Source organism: Amblyomma mixtum, chromosome 4 (genome assembly GCF_055824585.1).
Source record: "Amblyomma mixtum isolate Tamu chromosome 4, ASM5582458v1, whole genome shotgun sequence".
Lineage (NCBI taxonomy): Eukaryota > Metazoa > Arthropoda > Arachnida > Ixodida > Ixodidae > Amblyomma > Amblyomma mixtum.
Genome location: NC_143015.1, coordinates 69,100,123 through 69,118,185, shown reverse-complemented (window position 1 = coordinate 69,118,185; position 18,063 = coordinate 69,100,123). Strand labels below are relative to the sequence as shown.

The 18,063-nt window shown below is 47.8% G+C and overlaps 1 pseudogene; it reads right to left on the bottom strand.

The window, feature by feature from the left end:
• Positions 1-16,380, bottom strand: part of LOC149346791 (uncharacterized) — a 47,968-nt pseudogene extending 31,588 nt beyond the window's left edge.
• Positions 16,381-18,063: the final 1,683 nt, after the last annotated feature.

Sequence of the window (18,063 nt, the reverse complement as noted above, 5' to 3'; positions counted from 1 at the left end):
TCAATGGGTGAGATTTCTAAATTGACATTTTTTCTGCTCAACAACCAAATTAGAAAAGAGAGAGTGAGACGAACCTTGAGCCCTTCGAGTGCAATCTTGAGTATACCCTGGCTTCCGTCCAGGTACACTTTGTGGACATCCATGACGCCCCAGTGGTACACTTTCTTCTTCAAAAGGTTTTCTTCTACCCAGGGCTTTGCTTTCGTCTTCCTGAGGTCCTTGACGAAGTCTCCGACCGCACTGCAGGCATCGAATTTCGGGAAAAAAACTTTGAGCATAAAACGATGTTTATATGGAATGCACAAAATCGACGTTAAGAATAAAGCTCTAGGCAAAAAAGTAAACATGGAATTTCTGTGTTCGGGCAGCTGCTGCTCAGTCTTCTGAAAAAACTAGCAAGCGAAAAAACCTGTTTTGTTTATTTCTATTGTAAGCATTGTGCGTGAACGTCATCTTCGTTGGTCCATATTCATCATATCCCATCTTAGTCTTCGATGCGGACGCCATTCCTTCAAACAGAAGTAAAGCTTGCTTCAGGTGCTCTCAATCTCGTAGTATTTATTTCAACATATCGCCCCTCAAGTGAAAAAAAGACACCGGAACTGTTCATTGTCTCAACGTAGATTGCTTACAGGCATCATGAAAAACTTAGCATTTATACCATCTCGCCTAGCGGTAGCAATTAGGAGTGTGGTAGGATCGGCATCAGCATTACAGTTGCTCCACCTTGCCACCACGTAGACTGCTCAAGAGAGCTCGGCCTTGAATACAGCAAGCGTATAGAAAACGAGCGCACGCTACTTTCACCACCCCGTCCGTGACTATCATTGACATCCCCGAGGACCACATCGTCAACTGTCCGTGCTATTTATCACTATTGGACTCCACTAGAGCAAACAGACTTTACCGTTCCCTGATGCTTAGTCTTGTGCCAGTTATTAGCTCAAGCCTAGGGTCTTCCTTTTCCACCGACGAAGCTCATCTCTCCTCTCTATTGAGGCTGTGCCGATCCTACAACGCATATAAAAAAGAAAGTGCAAAAAGGCCTCAAATCTTATTCAGCAGCAGCATCGCCATCTTCAGGCAATTAGCACTGACTGCAGTATAAAATCGTCTACCATTATTACCCTCTTATTCCGGCCTCTTCAGTGTAAGGCCTGGTGTCCTGATACGGTGCTCCCAGAGGATTCTTCACCGAAAATATCTGTTTACAATCCCTCTGAGTTCATTACGTAACTTTGAAAGGCTACCCCATATCGTCTCTGCACTGAAAGCCCCAACGATTCAAATTACTTCTTGTTGATTACAGCTACGATAACGCAAATAGTCAAGAAACGCCGGAGCATCAAAGTTAATAACATGCATCGTGATACAATATTTGCATATTGCGAATTACCTTTTCTAAAACCAGCGTGCTTTCGCGCTTGACCGAAACCCAGCATTTGTCCAAGTCTGTCGGCAGCTGATCTTCTGGATGCCTTGCAGGCGATAGAGTGCGGGGTAATCGGTCCATAATTCCTCAGAGTTCTTGTTATTGGCGTTTCTTGCTTGAACGCGCACGATGTCAGGTTGCAAGTTTTTTACCCAAAAAATTTTAGCCTCCACAAATCTGCACTCGGTTAATTTTATGAATTTTTGTGGAGCTGTCCTTGTTTACTCCGCAGCGATAAGCGAGTTTTTCGCTTCTAAGGTGGCAGTTTTTTGTGGGTTAATGAAGTAATTTGGCTCCAGTACATTTCCTATACTATCGGCATCAATACTTGTCTTATTCAAATTGCTAATAAAATAGCTGTTTGCCTCTTTGACGTTTCATGTTCAACATGTACAACATGTTTCATGTCAAACATGAAACGTTCAACAGAGTGACAGGATACGTTTTCCAGTGCACTACTTCCTTGATGTTGGGTTTTAAGAATCGTGGATTGAAAATTGCAGGAAATTCGGCAGGAAGGCCATACCAGTTGCGGACAGCCATCTATAAAAACGGTTGTTGAAATGTTTTGTTGAGAGCACATGCTGGGTGAAAAGCGTTAAGTTGGTTATGCCAGAAAATACGGCGTGCGCGCGGAATCACTTGGTCGACTGGTGGGAAGGTGCGAAGTATAACTTATGAAATAAACAGAGACGAGATGCTGTACGACGGGAAACGAGTGTCGGTGAATGTAATCGAGATTTAACCCTGATATGCTGCTTTGATGAGAGTAGTAAGATGAAATGAATATCGCGGAACGATTCTGAACTGTCCTTATGTGGTATTAGCGAGGTTAGGTTGGTGGGGATGCCAAACATAGATTGTAGTTATTGCGTAACCCTCCCAGATTTGGTTGATAGGGATCCCAACCAGAGGTTGAAGTTATTGGGTAACCCACCGAGATTAGGTTGGTGGGAATCCCAACGAGAGATTGTATTTACTGCGTACAGGGTTGCTACTCTACTCTTCGCTTCTGCGTCCGAATGGGTTTTAAACGCAGCTGCAGACACGTCTCGCACATAATTTTTTTAGACAGTCTATAGACTGTCCATAGACTTATGTCTATAAAGTCTGTAGACAAATCCTAGAGAACAGTCTATAGGCAATACAAATGCTATACACAGTCTATAGAAAATCTATAGATTTATGGCCATACACTTTAAGTAGACTTTTTCTATAGACAGTCTGCAGACTATGAATAGACAAAAAGAAACATCTATAGGAAGGCAACTGAGTCTATAAGAAGTCTATAGACTGTCTATAGACCATTTTTATAACGGACCTAACCACTCGAGAGCTGTTGGCTTCTACATCCTGCGTACATTACGTATTCTTCACTTACTAGTGCACTTCGCAACACTCGGTAGATTACATACAAGAGCCTATGCCGACTAGGAAAGGCGACATTGGTCGAAATAAATTCCTGAAAGCAGCCCGGACGTGACATTTGTGACTGCGTATTACGTGCTGTATTTGCACTCAATTGACGCGGGTGTTTGTCTCGGAAGCTGTTGGACGCTTGAAAGAGAGAGTGAGTGAACAGCGAGCATAGTCTTACAGGGCGCTGACAGAACAGCCGTACTGCGTGTTCCTGCTTGCAGCCGCCAGTGCCAGGAAGCCTTGGAGGTTCCGCGAGAGCGACTGTGCTGTCACCTCACCACCGCACGACAAGTAGAGCGAGTCGAACAGCATGAAGTCGCACAGGCCGTCGTTGGGCACCGCGATAGCCTTGCCGCATGCCACGGTGCAGATGAACGAAGAGTTTGTAGGTGGCTTGTTCAAGAAGTTGATGGGAGCTTCGGGAGAAAGAAAAAACGCGTAGACAAAAGTATATAATTACAGCGGGGCCACGTTTTTGAGGATGCCATCTTATAATCACTAGGAGTCACAGTCGAAAAATACAACATAGACGGTCCCAAAATACAACAGAAATTGTTGTCGTCCTGTAGTTACGACAGATTTGTTTGTTGTTGCGACAGAAATTGTTGTCGTCCTGTCGTTACGACAGATCTGTCTGTTGTTGCGACACAACTGGCTGTCGTTACGACAGGAGACTGCTCAATACTACAGAGTCCCGTTGTTACTACAGGTAGTTGTGTTGTCAGTTCAATACTACAGGAAAATTTGTTGTGACAACAGAAAATTTTCCGTTGTGTTTTTCGATGGGGTCGATCCTTTTATAGCATTGCGATTAGTTGTGAAACTTCCCTCGGAGTTTCATTTGGTGAAGGAACCTTCCTCCGTGATCAGCACCTCTGTCGATAAGGAAGCCGCCGCGCACTAAGCTCCCCTGTAGGAGAACGTTTGCATACTGATACACTGTGACAGGGTGACGAAGGAAGCTTTTATGAAAACACAGAAGTGCCATTACAAAGCGTAGAGTGCTATATATGAAGTGCTGTGTATAAAACTTGAACGCTTTTTCAGAGATTGCAGGCATGTTTTAATGGCAAGCCAAACCAGACATGACTCGAGTTAATACATTTATGAGCTCGTGTTTTTCTCTCTCCTGAGTTAACCCGGCATGTGCACGTGACGAATGTCATATCGTCTGCTAATAAGGCCGCAGATTTTTTAGAGCGTAACCTCCTTATGCTCCCCACCATGTAAGACTACTCGCTTACAACGCAGATCCGACTATAATTAGAATACCCACCTGTAAGGTGGCATCCACATTAACTGCATTTCGTTAACGCTCTCGAGGAGCTGCAGAACAGACCCGCTATATTCATACATGGTCTGTTCTGAAAGTAGTAGGACTCATTTTTTTAAACAAAATTTATTCAAGAGAATAGTACAAACAATTACAAATTTTCAAGGTAGCACCCTTCCGCACCTACACGCTGCTGCCAATGAGTTTTACAGTTTTCGTACGCTTCCAGGAACGCCTGGACCGGAATGCTGTTTAACTCCCTCGTCACGGCCTGTTGAACCACCTCTACCGATCCGTGATGTTTCCCCTAGAGCGTCGGTTTTATTCTCGGGAATGGAAAAAAGTATGGCAGGGCCAAGTCGAGGCATTAGGGGGGCTGAGGCAGCGTTGCCGCCTTGTGCTGGGCAAAAAATCGGGGTCCTCATTCACATGATGAAGAAGATCCCACCGGTTGGCATTTTCCTCCTCTGACAACACTCCCGGCCCCAACTTTGCGCACGCTTTCCTCATGGATAAGTTTTCTGTCACGATCTCAAAAACTTGGGTTTGAGGAATGCTCAAGTCATCAGCAATTCTTCTGATACTCATTTTACGATCACTGTTAAGTAAATGTTTCACTCGCTACACATTTTCGTTGGTCTTGCTGGTCGAAGGGCGTCTGGAGCGGTCGTCTTCCTTCACTCTTTCTTTACTGTTGTATTCTTTCTTGTTTCAGTTTCGTTTCTTTCAGTGTACATATCGTCATCGTCATTCAATATGATTTTCTATATAAGTGGCTTCACTGTGACGAATAAAGGAGAGTGTTTCTGCATACTGCGCTTGCGTGGTCCGGTGTCATGCGTCTGGTCTGAACCAGACACCACATATTGGCGACGAGGATGAACCGCCTACGGTGCAAGGCGACACGGAGCCCTTGCAGCCACGATCTCATCGGCGGCCAGGAGTAACGCAAGAACGCCGGAGGTGCGCAAGAACGCCGGAGGAGCGCAGGAACGCCGGAGGAGCGCAGGAACGCCGGAGGAGCGCAGGAACGCCGGAGGAGCACAGGAACGCCGGAGGAGCGCAGGAACGCCGGAGGAGCGCAGGAACGCCGGAGGAGCGCAGGAACGCCGGAGGAGCGCAGGAACACCGGAGGAGCGCAGGAACACCGGAGGAGCGCAAGAACGCAGATAAGTGAAATTTGCTCACACCACATATTGCGAGGATCAGTATCGGAGCCATGTCACTCGGGTGTTTCCCAGCACCGCCCTTTTCTTGCCTGCACCCGGTGACCCGGCTGTGCCTTGGCAACAGTGGAAACGCGTATTCCTGAATTTCCTGGAGGCCATTGGCGGCGATGAACTGAAGCCGAAGCGTTGCAAGGCAATTCTGCTAAACTCGCTCGGGGTTGAAGGCCAGCGAATATTCTACAGCATCCTTGCACAAGGAGCAGACGTGACTGCGGACGCCAAGGCCGAGGACAAGAGGGACAAGGAGGAAGAGGCGGAGCAGTTCAAGGACGCGCTTGCTGCACTGGATACGCATTTCGCGAGCGCTACGAATGATTTGGTGGAGCGGCACCGGTTTCGCCAAAGACGACAACTGCCTGGTGAGACATTTCAAGCGTTTACAAACAGTCTTCGGGACCTTGCGTCTACTTGCAATTTTGGCAGTGCTACCGATAGCATGATTCGAGACCAATTATTGGAAGGCACTTCGTCACGAACAACACGTGAACGCATGCTTTATGAAGGGTCTTCGCTTACATTGCAGCGTGCTGTTGACATCGGGAAGCAAATTGAGCAAACACAACAAGAGCTCGGGGAATTCGCGCATAGCACTGTGAACAAGATTCAAGATGTGCGAAAAAGGTCAGACGCTGAGCAAGGAAGTTACTACAGGTGCGGCTCGTCATCGCATATGGCTAACTCGACTGCATGTCCGGCGAGGAACAAGCGTTGCCACTCTTGTGGAAAAATTGGTCACTTTTCAAGCATGTGCAAATCGAAGAAAAAGAAATATGCCGTTCGAAAGCCCGAGAAGGTCAACGCCGTCACGGTACTTCAAATCGGTGACCGTAATGCGTCGGCGAAAGATATTCGAGCCAACATTTCTATCGGGAATATAAGATTGTCGTTGATTGTCGACACAGGCGCTACGGTTTCTTTGCTCAGTGAAGAGCACTACCACAAATATCTAGCCGACACGTACTCATTACGACCGCCGACTGCCAATTTGTGCAAGTATTCCGGAGAACAAATCAAGTTAAGCGGTTGCTTTCTTGCTGAAGTATCTTACAAGGGAAACAGAGCCAGTGTGCTTTTTCATGTCACAACCAAGGGCACTTCGCTGCTGGGGCTTGATGCCGTTCGGAGCCTGGGAATCACTATCAACGGCTCAACCTTGAATTGCTGCCAGGTGACATGCCCTGATTCACTGTCTTCAGAATTTACGCACCAGTTTGCGCACTTGTTCACGGAACAGTTAGGGCATGTGAAAGGATTTGTTCACCATTTAACTGCCGTTCATCTGTGAAACCAGTCGTTGCGAAACTCCGACGCCTGCCGCTCACGCTACGGCAACAGGTATCGGTAGAGATACAACGCCTGCTGGCCGAAGATATAATTGAACCTGTCGACGCATCGGAGTGGATTTCACCGATCGTCGTCGTGAGGAAGAAGGACGGTTCAATTAGGTTGTGTGTGGACCTACGTGAAGTGAACAAGGCAGTAATTGCCGATGCTTTTTCTCTTCCGCATACAGAGGAATTACTTCATGAACTAGATGGAGGAACGTGCTTCTCAAAGCTCGACTTAGCATCGGCATATCACCAGCTAGAACTGACTCCGGAAAGTCGGGGACTAACCACCTTTATCACACACGAAGGATTGTTTCGTTTTAAGAGTGTGTTTTGGCCTTGCATCTGCCCCTTCAGCCTTTCAGAGAATGATGCAGCATATTTTGAAAGATTGTAAAGGCGTACTTTGTTACATTGATGATGTCATTGTGTGGGGCAAGACACGTGAGGAGCACCACAAGAATCTACATCAGGTGCTAAAACGCATTGGTGATTCAGGTTTGAAGCTCAACCAGAAATGCACATTTGCTGTTTCAGAACTATCCTTTTTAGGGCATACGGTGAGCTCAAAAGGGCTCACACCATTGCAGTCTAAGGTTGACGCTATTGTCAAAGTGCCTGCTCCTCACGATGTTGCCACTTTGAGGTCATTTTTGGGTCTCGCTGGTTACTATGCTCGGTTTGTGCCGCGATTTGCTGATCTCGTCGAGCCGCTTAGAAGGCTCCTGCGGTCTGGTCAACAGTTCACGTGGGATGATGAGGCTGAGCATAGCTTCCAGCTTGTTAAGACAGCTTTGTCTTCAAGCCCAGTCATACAAATGTTTAACCCAGACCTTGATGTAATTGTTACGACAGATGCTTCTGATAAGGGTCTGGGAGCCGTTCTTCAGCAACGCGATGGTGACAGCGTACGCACGGTGGCCTTCGCATCACGTGCCCTGACTCCTGCTGAGCGGAAGTACTCCGCTGGGGAACGGGAGGCTCTTGCTTGTCTCTTCGCGTGCGAGCGCTGGCACGTCTACTTGTGGGGTAGAAAATTTTTGTTACGTACGGACCACCAGGCACTGGTGACGTTACTTTCAGCTGCCGGTACAGGACGCCGACCTTTGCGTATATCCAGATGGTCAGCTCGACTTTTGTATTATAACTTCGACATAGAGTACCAAAAGGGATCGCAAAATGTCGTGGCCGATGCGCTTTCACGCCTACCTCTTGACTGTGATTCGCAGCAGACGATGCAGGAAGAAATTGTGTCCGTTGTATCAGAGTGCCTAACAAAGGAACGGCTGCAGGTGGCCACTGCTGCAGACAGCACACTGCAACAGGTTGTTGTGCACGTGGTACATGGTTGGGCGCCTAGAAAAGCTTTGCCAGCAGAAGTAATGCCGGACTTTAACGTGCGGGAAGAGCTTTCTTTCGTTGATGGCCTTTTGATGCGTGGCGAGCAGGTAGTTGTTCCGAGTGAATTAACCTCGCTCCTGGTTGGTTTTACGCACGAAGGTCACCCAGGAATTGTGAGGACGAAGCAGAGACTACGTGATCTTTACTGGTGGCCGCGTTTGAATAAACAGGTCGAAGAAGCAATTCATTTTTGTCATATCCGCCAGGCCGCGGACAAGTCCGCTAAACCGTCGTTTGCACCGCTGCAGCCGGTGACGTTTACAGCGCTACCATGGTAGAAGTTAGCAATGGATATAGTGGGACCGATTGACTAGGCCCCTTCAAACTGTAGGTATATGATATCGCTGATCGATTATCATTCCAAGTGGCCTGAGGTTGCCTTTTCATCTACAGTAACGTCACAGAGTGTGGTCGATTTTTTGCAGACTGTGTTCAGCCGAGAAGGCTATCCGGAAGAAATTGTCACAGATAATGGGCCTCAGTTTAGATCGCAAATGTTTGAAACATTCTTGAGAGAGAGGGGTATTGCGCATCGTTGTTCTTCTCTGTACTATCCACAGGGAAACGGCGCGATTGAACGTTTTAATCGCGTGCTGAAAGATTTCATGCAGGTTGCCCGATTGGAACAACGGCCCCTCCAGGCTGCTGTGGTTGACTATCTCGGCATATATAGGTCCACGCCCCATGCGTCAACGGGTGTGTCGCCAGCTAAGTTGCTCCACGGGCGTCAGCCAAGGACAAGACTCAATACAGTGGGTTTGCCGACAAGAGAGGGTGTCCATGCCGGTTCGAATGTTCCTGCTAGGGTTAAGGCGAAGCAGATGTATGCAAAACAGTATACGGACAGGAGGCGAGGTGCGAAAAGACCAGCCTTTAGAGTAGGGGACTTCGTTCGTGTACGCAAGCCAGCAGGCGGTGAGAAAGCGGCGGTAAATTACATGGGACCTTTCAAGATCGTCGGCAGAAAAGGCAAAAATAGCTTTTTGATGAGCGACGGTCGTTGCTGGAACGCGTCTAAACTAGTTCGGGTTCCCTGCAATCAATCGCAGACAATAGAACAATGAGCATGGGAATTGCCTCATCACTACTCGGGTACCGCTGGGCCTGAAAGCCGCGCAGGCGCTGAACAGGGTGAATTGTTGCGATTGCCGGAAACAAGGGCTGAAGTTACTGAAGTGGTTGCTCCTTTAGAGGATTCGGTGGAGCAACCTTTGCGTCGAAGCACTAGGGTACGCCGACCTGTAGAAAGATTTGGGTTTTCTTTACCTGAACAATAAGTGTTTAGTTCGTGTTATTTTGGTTGTTGCAAATTACTATGTTGTATTTTCAAGCGGGAGGCGATGTTGTATTCTTTCTTGTTTCAGTTTCGTTTCTTTCAGTGTACATATCGTCATCGTCATTCAATATGATTTCTTATATAAGTGGCTTCACTGTGACGAATAAAGGAGAGTGTTTCTGCATACTGCGCTTGCGTGGTCCGGTGTCATGCGTCTGGTCTGAACCAGACACCACATTTACCTTCTCGGAAAAGATTGTGCCACTAAAAAAAACACCTGATCTATCCATGGAAACGTCACCGTAGGCCTCCTTAATCATGTTGTGAGTCTCTTTGCCCGTTTTACCAAGATTTGATCGCGTATCGCTGATCCAGTAAACACTCGATGATTCTGCGTGACGAGACGTTTCGACGTTCACAGTACAAGCGACCTCCTCTCTTCAACGGCCGAGAGCCGACTGCCGATTTTCCCCAGCGTTCCCAATATCCCCCTTCAACGATCCTGCACTCGCAGACCACCTCTCGTCCGCCCGTTCGCCCAGGAAAAAACCAGTCCTACTACTTTCACAACAGACCCTGTATGTTCTTGTTACTCCCGCAACATCAGCTTATCTTCATCCGTAAAGGTCAAATCTGATCTGCCGCATCTTACAGTCACCGTCGCATTACTAGTCTATTTATTAATTCGAGAGCATTATATAGCTCTGTGGCGTCAGCAAAAAGTGTCCGCAATTTTGTCCGCAGGATTACGTCGTTCTTTGAAGATATATTTGTAAGAGTGTGATAGTGACAGATAGTGTGTGATAACATGTTGCCGCTCGAAAAATTTGGTTGATGAGGTGAAAGTAGTTAATTAAAAGCTATAAAAACGCGAAAAATACACTCAGACGTCAAAATAGCCAAGGAAGTCGATATAGTACATGGACGTCGGAACAGCCACGGACGTCGATATAGTATGTGGAAGTCTTGCTTTCGCATTGCTCCAATGCGGGCCGCCGCAGTGATTTCAATGTTTCTGTAGGAAGTTTTTCTGTTCGACGCTTCATGAGGAGCCCTACATTTACGCGCCTGCTTCATGTATTTCTTAGCGCACCGGGCACCATTTTCAAGCTTCACCACCACGCGCCCATACCCCAACTTTTTCGACGTCATTCTTTCCCAGGACAGCACCCGACTAGAACGACATTTCACTAAGTATTGCAGCATTCCGTGTAATTGTCGCCGTCCATATACAAAAAATATTTTTTTTTTGTTTTTACCCCACTCTTTATAAGGTACCTCAGTTTAACCCTTTAAACGCCAAATTGATTTCCCCCCAGACAACGGGTGAAAATCTCCCTTTTTTGGAACGCTTTTCATGGACAGATGCTTGGGCAAGTTGGTAACTCATTTTCACCGGAACAGCGGACAACCGCCATGGACAACCGCCACAATCTATCGTTGAGAACTGTAACCAACGCAATTGCCGACTGTAAATCGTCTTTGGCCCTGGGAGCAACGTAAATTGGGAAGGACAGGTGCGGCTCGTCATTGGCGATACTACAGACAATCTCCGATGACGAGTACAGCTCAGGTTGGTGGTCAAAGGGTTAAGGTACTAACATATGATGAAAAATTGACGCAGGTTCGTCGTAACTGTGCCTAACGTTAACTTATAGCGAAAGATGCTTTTCTGCAGTTGTTGATACATTTCATTCTGCAATTTTTTCTGCAGTTTTTTACTTATTTTCTTTGCATTATTTCAGGCACTCTTTTAACATTTCCTTGAAGTCGCTTTTTGTTTTTTATTTCGTTTATTTTAATTTTGATGTTCTTTAAAGTTTATTTATTTTATTTACCTCTTAAAGGTTTCATTTTATTATTTCATTCCATTTTATTTTGTATAGGTTATTTTTATTTCTTATTTTATTCATTGTATTCCATTATTTCACTTTATTCTTGTTTTATTTTTTTTATTTCTCGCACCGCTGCCCCTCAAAGGTCGTTTTTCATGTACCGACATGACCTTGAGGAAAGGAATGAGTAGTGCTTTCGTTCTAAAATGAAATGAGACAATTTGAAACTTTAAATTGCAAGGTTCATTTCAGGTGATGCCGCTATGCAATGCCCTGACTCTAGGTGGCGTGAAATGGCTAAGCGTGGGGAGGCGCAGTAAGGTTTCGAGAACCATGACGCTGACTCATAAACGCGACACCGTCTTTTCTTACCGGGCTGTGGCCTAGCGGGGTCAGAAGAGCGCACTGCAATAAATGCTAACCTGTGACAGTGGTCTGGCTCGCGGTAGGCGTTGTGGAGTGGGTGGTAGTCGGCGGAGTGCGAGGGGTACTAGGCGAGGAGGAACTCGAAGTCGGCGTTGTGTGGACTGTGGAGATCGCAGGTGCAGAGGCGCTCGTCACAGGCTGAGGCGGCAGGGTTGAAGAAGGTAGTGTTGGGTAGGTCATCGTCACAGGTGGAGTTGGTCGGATTGTTGGAACGACTGGTGGGGCAGTTGTTGGCTGCGAAGGCATGGTAGGTAAAGAGACGAGTGGAGTTACCGTTTCTTCAGGCCGCATTCTTCAGATTACAAAGCAGTTTAAAAGAAATCATAACCTCCAAATTTGCCACCTGTAGTACCAACATTTAAATGCTATTATCAAAACTGGTTACCGCTCCAGGAACTTAACAGGTACCGCGAATCGCCTGTGGTTTTCACTTTATATACTTTGTGCATCTAGCCCGATTTGCATCCGATTTGTTGCCATCAGCCTTTGTATGCAAACGCAAATCAGTGCCCTGCTTGGAAACGCTACGTCGTGGATTCGTCACTTTGGCGTTAAACGGGCTTTGAGGGTGACTCTCTGTTGAACTTTTGATGATTAAAATTCCTATTTCTGATCTTTGTGGCTGTGCTGATTCTTGTCCGACAGAAAGAGGTATATTTAATGCCGAGAGAACTGGATTTTAAAGTGAAACATTTTTTTTCGAACACTGCATTTATAACGTCGAGGTAAATGATAAAAAGGGCCCCGGAACGGCGGTGGGAACAAATGCCACAGGGGGGCTAGGGTTCCAGATATGCAAAATAAAAACACTGACGTCACTCAAGCCCCGATTTCAGAAACTGCGGTGGGAGAACAATTAGTCACTTCAGAGGTATAAATTCATTGTCTAACCGCTGGCCGCTAGCAAATCATCCCGTAGAAGTGGAACTGTTTGTCTCATAAACGAGCTGTTCAACCTAAGTAAGATAGCACTAAGCGCCCACTTTCCTGTTGCTTAGATAGCAATGCGACCTTTAGAAGCAGATAAGAGCTTCAACGTATGGATCCGATGCGGATACTGACCAATCAGTACTCATACTTTGAGAACAATGTATGTGTCAGTACACGTTAAAGAACCCCAGGTGGTCGAAATTTCCGGAGCCCTTCACTACGGCGTCCCTCATAGCCTGCGTCGCTTTGGGACGTTAAACCCCCAAAAACCAAAGCAAACCAAACCATGTATGTGTTTATCGTATAGGGTAAAACATAAAAATTCGTTCCCGGACGCGTCGAGGTGAAAATGAGCCGAGCGATACCTGTTCGGTAGTTTTTGTTTGTAAGTCGGGAGGGGTGACATCGCTCGGCCTGGGTCCACGCCTGGGGGGTCCAGATTTGTCGATCACATCCTCGCCCCCCGGTTGCCCCTCGTCTTCGTTGTCGGCGTCGTCATCGCCTATGCATTAGAACAAGACGAACATTTTATTTTGGTAAATAAAAGCGCAAAGTCCGGCTCAAGACAACGCACAAGTAATTTACGGCGAATTTGTCATTCAGAGATGAGAAATTGCGCATCGAAAAGCCGCTTCGTCGGTTGGTCACAGCGCATAAAAGCCTGTCTCTAGCTCACAGCAGTTACACACAAGTCGTACATTCATCAGCAGTAACAACTGTCACAAATGCCAGGAAAAAGGGCGCCAGTAACATGGCATTTATTCGCCAGTCAGCGTAGCACGAATGGCTGCTGTGAAACCTACTCCATTCGACAGGCAGCGTTGCTTGCAAACAACACTGACTTCTGCAGCATAGACGCAGTCGCTTTGACGCACGGCTGCTTATCGTAAGGAAAAATTTAAAATTGGTTTTTGAGAAAGGAAATGGCGCAGTATCTGTCTCACATATCTCGGTGGATACCTGAACCGTGCCGTAAGGGAAGGGATAAAGGAAGCAGTGACAGCGCAAGGAAGAAAGGGGTGCTGTAGTGGAGGTCTGCAGAATAATTTCAACCACCTCGGGTTCTTTAACGTGCACTGACATCGCACAGTACACGGGAGCTTTTACTGCGAAAGCAATACTACTCCCAAGAACGGCCTTTCGTGTAGCGGCGGCCACCTGGCACGTTTGACCTTTAGAATGACACCTGACGTCATACCATGCTTAGTGACGCCACAGCGTGACGTCGTACCAGGAGCGAGAGACGGGCTACCAACTCGGCTCGTCGGGTAACGGCGCCCGCTTGGCACGGCGCGCCGCGCTCCTCCCGCTAGAGGCGCTAGTGACGTTATGGCGTGACGTCATACCAGGAGCGAGAGACGGGCTACCAACTCGGCTCGTCGGGTAACGGCGGCCGCTTGGCACGGCGCGCCGCGCTCTTCCCACCGCTTTCGCAACCTACCAGGCTTAACCAAAGCTAAGCCCCCGCCAATTTTTTGTGTTCGCCTCCATCAAATGGTCGCCGCGGTCGGGTTCGAACCCGGGAACTCCAGCTCAGTAGCCGAGCGCCCTGGCATATGAGCCACCGTGGTGGGTCAAGTTTGAAACCTGGCCGCCGTGGGTGCATTGCCATTAAGGATAAATGAAAAACCGTCTGTGTGCTGTGCGACCCCACGGTGGTCGAAATTAATCGTGAACCTTGTATCTAGGATTCTTGCAGTTGTAGCGTATCTGCGTTAGTAAACATAAAACTACACGTACAGTGGTGAGCAGCCTTGTCTAGAGCGCTCGGGCGGTGCACTTCCTTGGAAACAAATCCAGATTTTGTGGCAGCCTCTAGGGTCCAGCTTGCAACGCTTGCACGGAAGTAGCGCCAGATAGCCTCGTAAACAAAGTAGGCACGAAAACTTTGCCCTGTAATGAGGGGCTGCTCTCTAATTTCGGTTTTTGTTACCAAGTGCGCACTGCTCAAGCGCTCTAGACAAGGCTGCTCACCACTGTACCGAAAAACATAGACGACATTCATTTGACAGTTTGAACTATTTGTACGGCGCCAGCGACATAGAGCAAAAAAGTTCATGCGGGCACTTTGTTGACCTAAAGTGCGGTGAGGCGAAAGCCTTCAATTCGGTGTTGCTGCTTGTGTCACTGATGTGTGGTTAAGATGTTAAGGTTCGCCTCTAAAAGTGGTACGCGACAGCGTCTTGCAACGCTTCCACAGAGAGCACAGAACGCCATCGCCCGTTCGGCCCTGCGCCTTGCTCGTCGGTAAATTGGTTTTTGAGGAAAGGAAATGTATCTGTCTCGCATATGTCGGTGGACACCTGAACCTCGCCGTAACGGGGAGGGAGGAAGATGGGAGTGAACGAAGACACCGCATTCACTAGACGCGCCTTTGTTCATTCCAAACCATCGAGCTGGCATGGCGGAGTGGTTAGCGTGCCCGTCTCGCACTCCAGAGGCCCTGGTTCGATTCCCCAACTCGACCGATTTCCTACTACGTTTTATTTATTTATCTGGTCTGACAAGAAAAGGTTAATTAGGCTAATTGGTTAATTAAACAATTAACTAAACTCATTGCCACTAACTCGAGGCATCACTATACGTTCCCTTTAATTGGTTGTATAATTACTAGCCAAAGTACGATTGGCCCCGTTTGAAATTCACGTACTGTAACGCCACGACCATGTCGACCAATTGAAAAGCGTAACATTTCTGTCGACAAATCCTGCTTACAACGATGAGGCATTAAAGGCTTCCGCCTTAATAAACCGTGGATGAGATATGCCTCAGAAATGAGCTGACTATTCTGAGACTCCCAAGAATGCGTTGTGGTCTTGATAATGCGTGGCAGTGAGTTCTGACTTAATGAGACAAAATGACGCTGGCTTCCCATCATCACTTCCATCGCTGGCATCGCTTCCAGCTTATATCCCAGCTGCGCGGCGTCACTCTGCGCATGCGCAGTGCGGCGCCATGGTTGCCATGGTACTGGTTGCCTTGGTAACGGCGCATGCGCAGTAGTGGCCTTTGGCAGGCACCGCGAAATGCGCTTCTGCTAGCATAGTGTAGCTTTCGCTACGAAAACACTTGCTGCTATACTGACCATTCATCGTCTTTCACATAGCCTCAAGTAGAATTGGAGGGGAGACCCACGCTCCGCCTTAAGGGTATGACGCGATGGCGGTAGTGGAATAACGCCCATATATGTGGAATTGGTCATTATGGACATTGCATTCATAAATCCCTGGGAATCCTCATACCACTCCTGGCGCAGTGGTGCAGCGGTTAACCGGTGCGCCACTGCCCCCCTGCGACGGCAGGTGCTGCCAACAGGGAGGCTTGTGCCAGCCGGGTTGCTCTTCCCGAGGAACCTCTCGCACGAGAAAACATTAATTTAACTGCCACCTGCCACGATGCATAGTTAGCTCACAATCCAGTGGGCAGGTTGTGATTACGTCACAGGGTCACGCGACCTAGGCGGCCCACCTGCCATCTAGGTGACCCAACTCTGGCGAAATTTTTGCTCACAACGCCTACGACGACACCGACGACGGCGAATTTTCTGCAGAACCGGAGCTTTAATGCTATCGCATTAGAAACAACCGCAAAACGCACGCAGGCAAGTCATTCACAAGCAGGCGCAGAGTGCACCCATTTTTGCTATCTATCTATCAGTCAGGAAAACTCAACACAAACTGCAACAATAGAATGTCACTTTTGCGCAGATTCGCTGCCTTTTTAAGCTGTTGCTACAAAGTCAAGTGGGGTACACTTACTGGCGACAATGCCGGTGAAGACCGCCACAAACAGCAGGAAGCCGACGAGCATGAGGACACAGGCCATCAGCATCACGGCCCCCCAACCGTCGTAGTCACTGTTGCTACACGAAGAACGAGACGACGGCTTGGACGCAGCGTGTTGTCACGTGACGGCTACTACGCACTAAACACGAATTCGCCTATACGGGAGTAAAATGGGTGTAAGCTGTCCTCTACCGCACTCGTTTTGTTGTGAAAGCAGCACTACGCTAGTCGCCGAGCCATTTTGCGGAGCCGAGGAAAGGCCATACTGCGCATGCGCGAGGAGCAGTGACGTCAGCAGCGATGCAAGGGTGCACCCTCTAAGCAGAAAGGAGTAAAATGAGAGTAGGCTGTTCTCTAGCGCACTCCGCTTTGTAAAGAGGAGTGCAGCTTACTCCCATTACCCCAAGCTTACTCCCGAGGACAGCTTGCTCACATTTTACTCCAATATAGGCGAATTAGTGTTTAGACTGTAGGACCAAGTAGGAGTGCGAACGAGGAATTCGAAGAATGTTGCAATGAAAACTAGTATGCACCTTCTAGTCCACAACTGATTGATCGATTGAATACTTTATTTAAACAATGGCAGTTACTGCAGCCTTGGGTGGACCGCCTATTTCAGCAGCCCATTGGCCTGCGCCGCAGCGTGGACCCTCCCCCTGCTCCATATTGGGATTGGGAAGTCTGTCTATGGCAGGATTGAATTGGCATGACCACACCATGTGAAAAGCTGTCACTATTTCTCCACAGTGTGGGCACTCTGGTTTGTAGAGTTAGGGGTACCATTTGTGGAGTTCAACTGGAGTTACGAGAGTGGCTGTCTGCAGCCGGCGAAGGGTGTGTTCTTTTGCCTTGTATAGAGTTTTATGATGTGTGGGGTATGCCTGTCTGGCCTGTCTGTAGGCCTGTAGGTGTTCGGCGAAATGGATTATGGGCTGTGTAACGTGTTCCTCTGCCACATGCTAAGGGGGAATCCCGGTATCATTCCCTCCCGCGTATTTCGTGTGGCCTGGAAACCATTTGACTGAGGCTTGATTAGGAAGGTGTTTGGCTAAGAGAGTGAGGCCTGATTGATGGATTAGTCATTTGTTTATATTTCTGCCGGAATTTTGTGAATCTGACAGTACGTTAGTGTGTGGGTTGGTAGCTAGCGCTAGCGCAATGGCTACCTCCTCTGCGTGAGTGGGGTTGGATGTGCGCACTGACGCGCGGTGCGCAAAGTTTCTGGCCAGGCGAATTTTCGCGCAAAGGCCGTGCGACCCGAAGAGTAGTCGCTTTGAAAAGGTAAGTTTGTTTTCGCGTTGACCTGCAAGTCAATGTACTAAAAGAAATAGCGGACGTTGCGGTACGCTTGTCGCTGTGACATTGAACGCTGGCTATTTGAGCTCTCTGCTTCAGGGCAAGAGGATGAATCCCGGTACTTTACAAGGAACACGGGAAAGGCTTTAAGGTAGCAGTCGTGAACTAGGGTGAACTGTACCAAGCACTGGGCTGAGCACTGTTCTAAGCTACTTTTGCGAAGGAACACGATAATATTTTACAAGAGAATAGATTAGATCGATGTAAGCACGGACGCAGAAGCACAGCAAACAATTACTTGCTTACTATGATCCCATTTCTGCAAGGAGAAAATATTGGAAGCGTTAAAAAAAAAATACATGTTACTAAATTTATTAGCCACTAAATATTTCTGCCGTCCGTGAATACAGGGACACTTCACAGGAGGATGTGT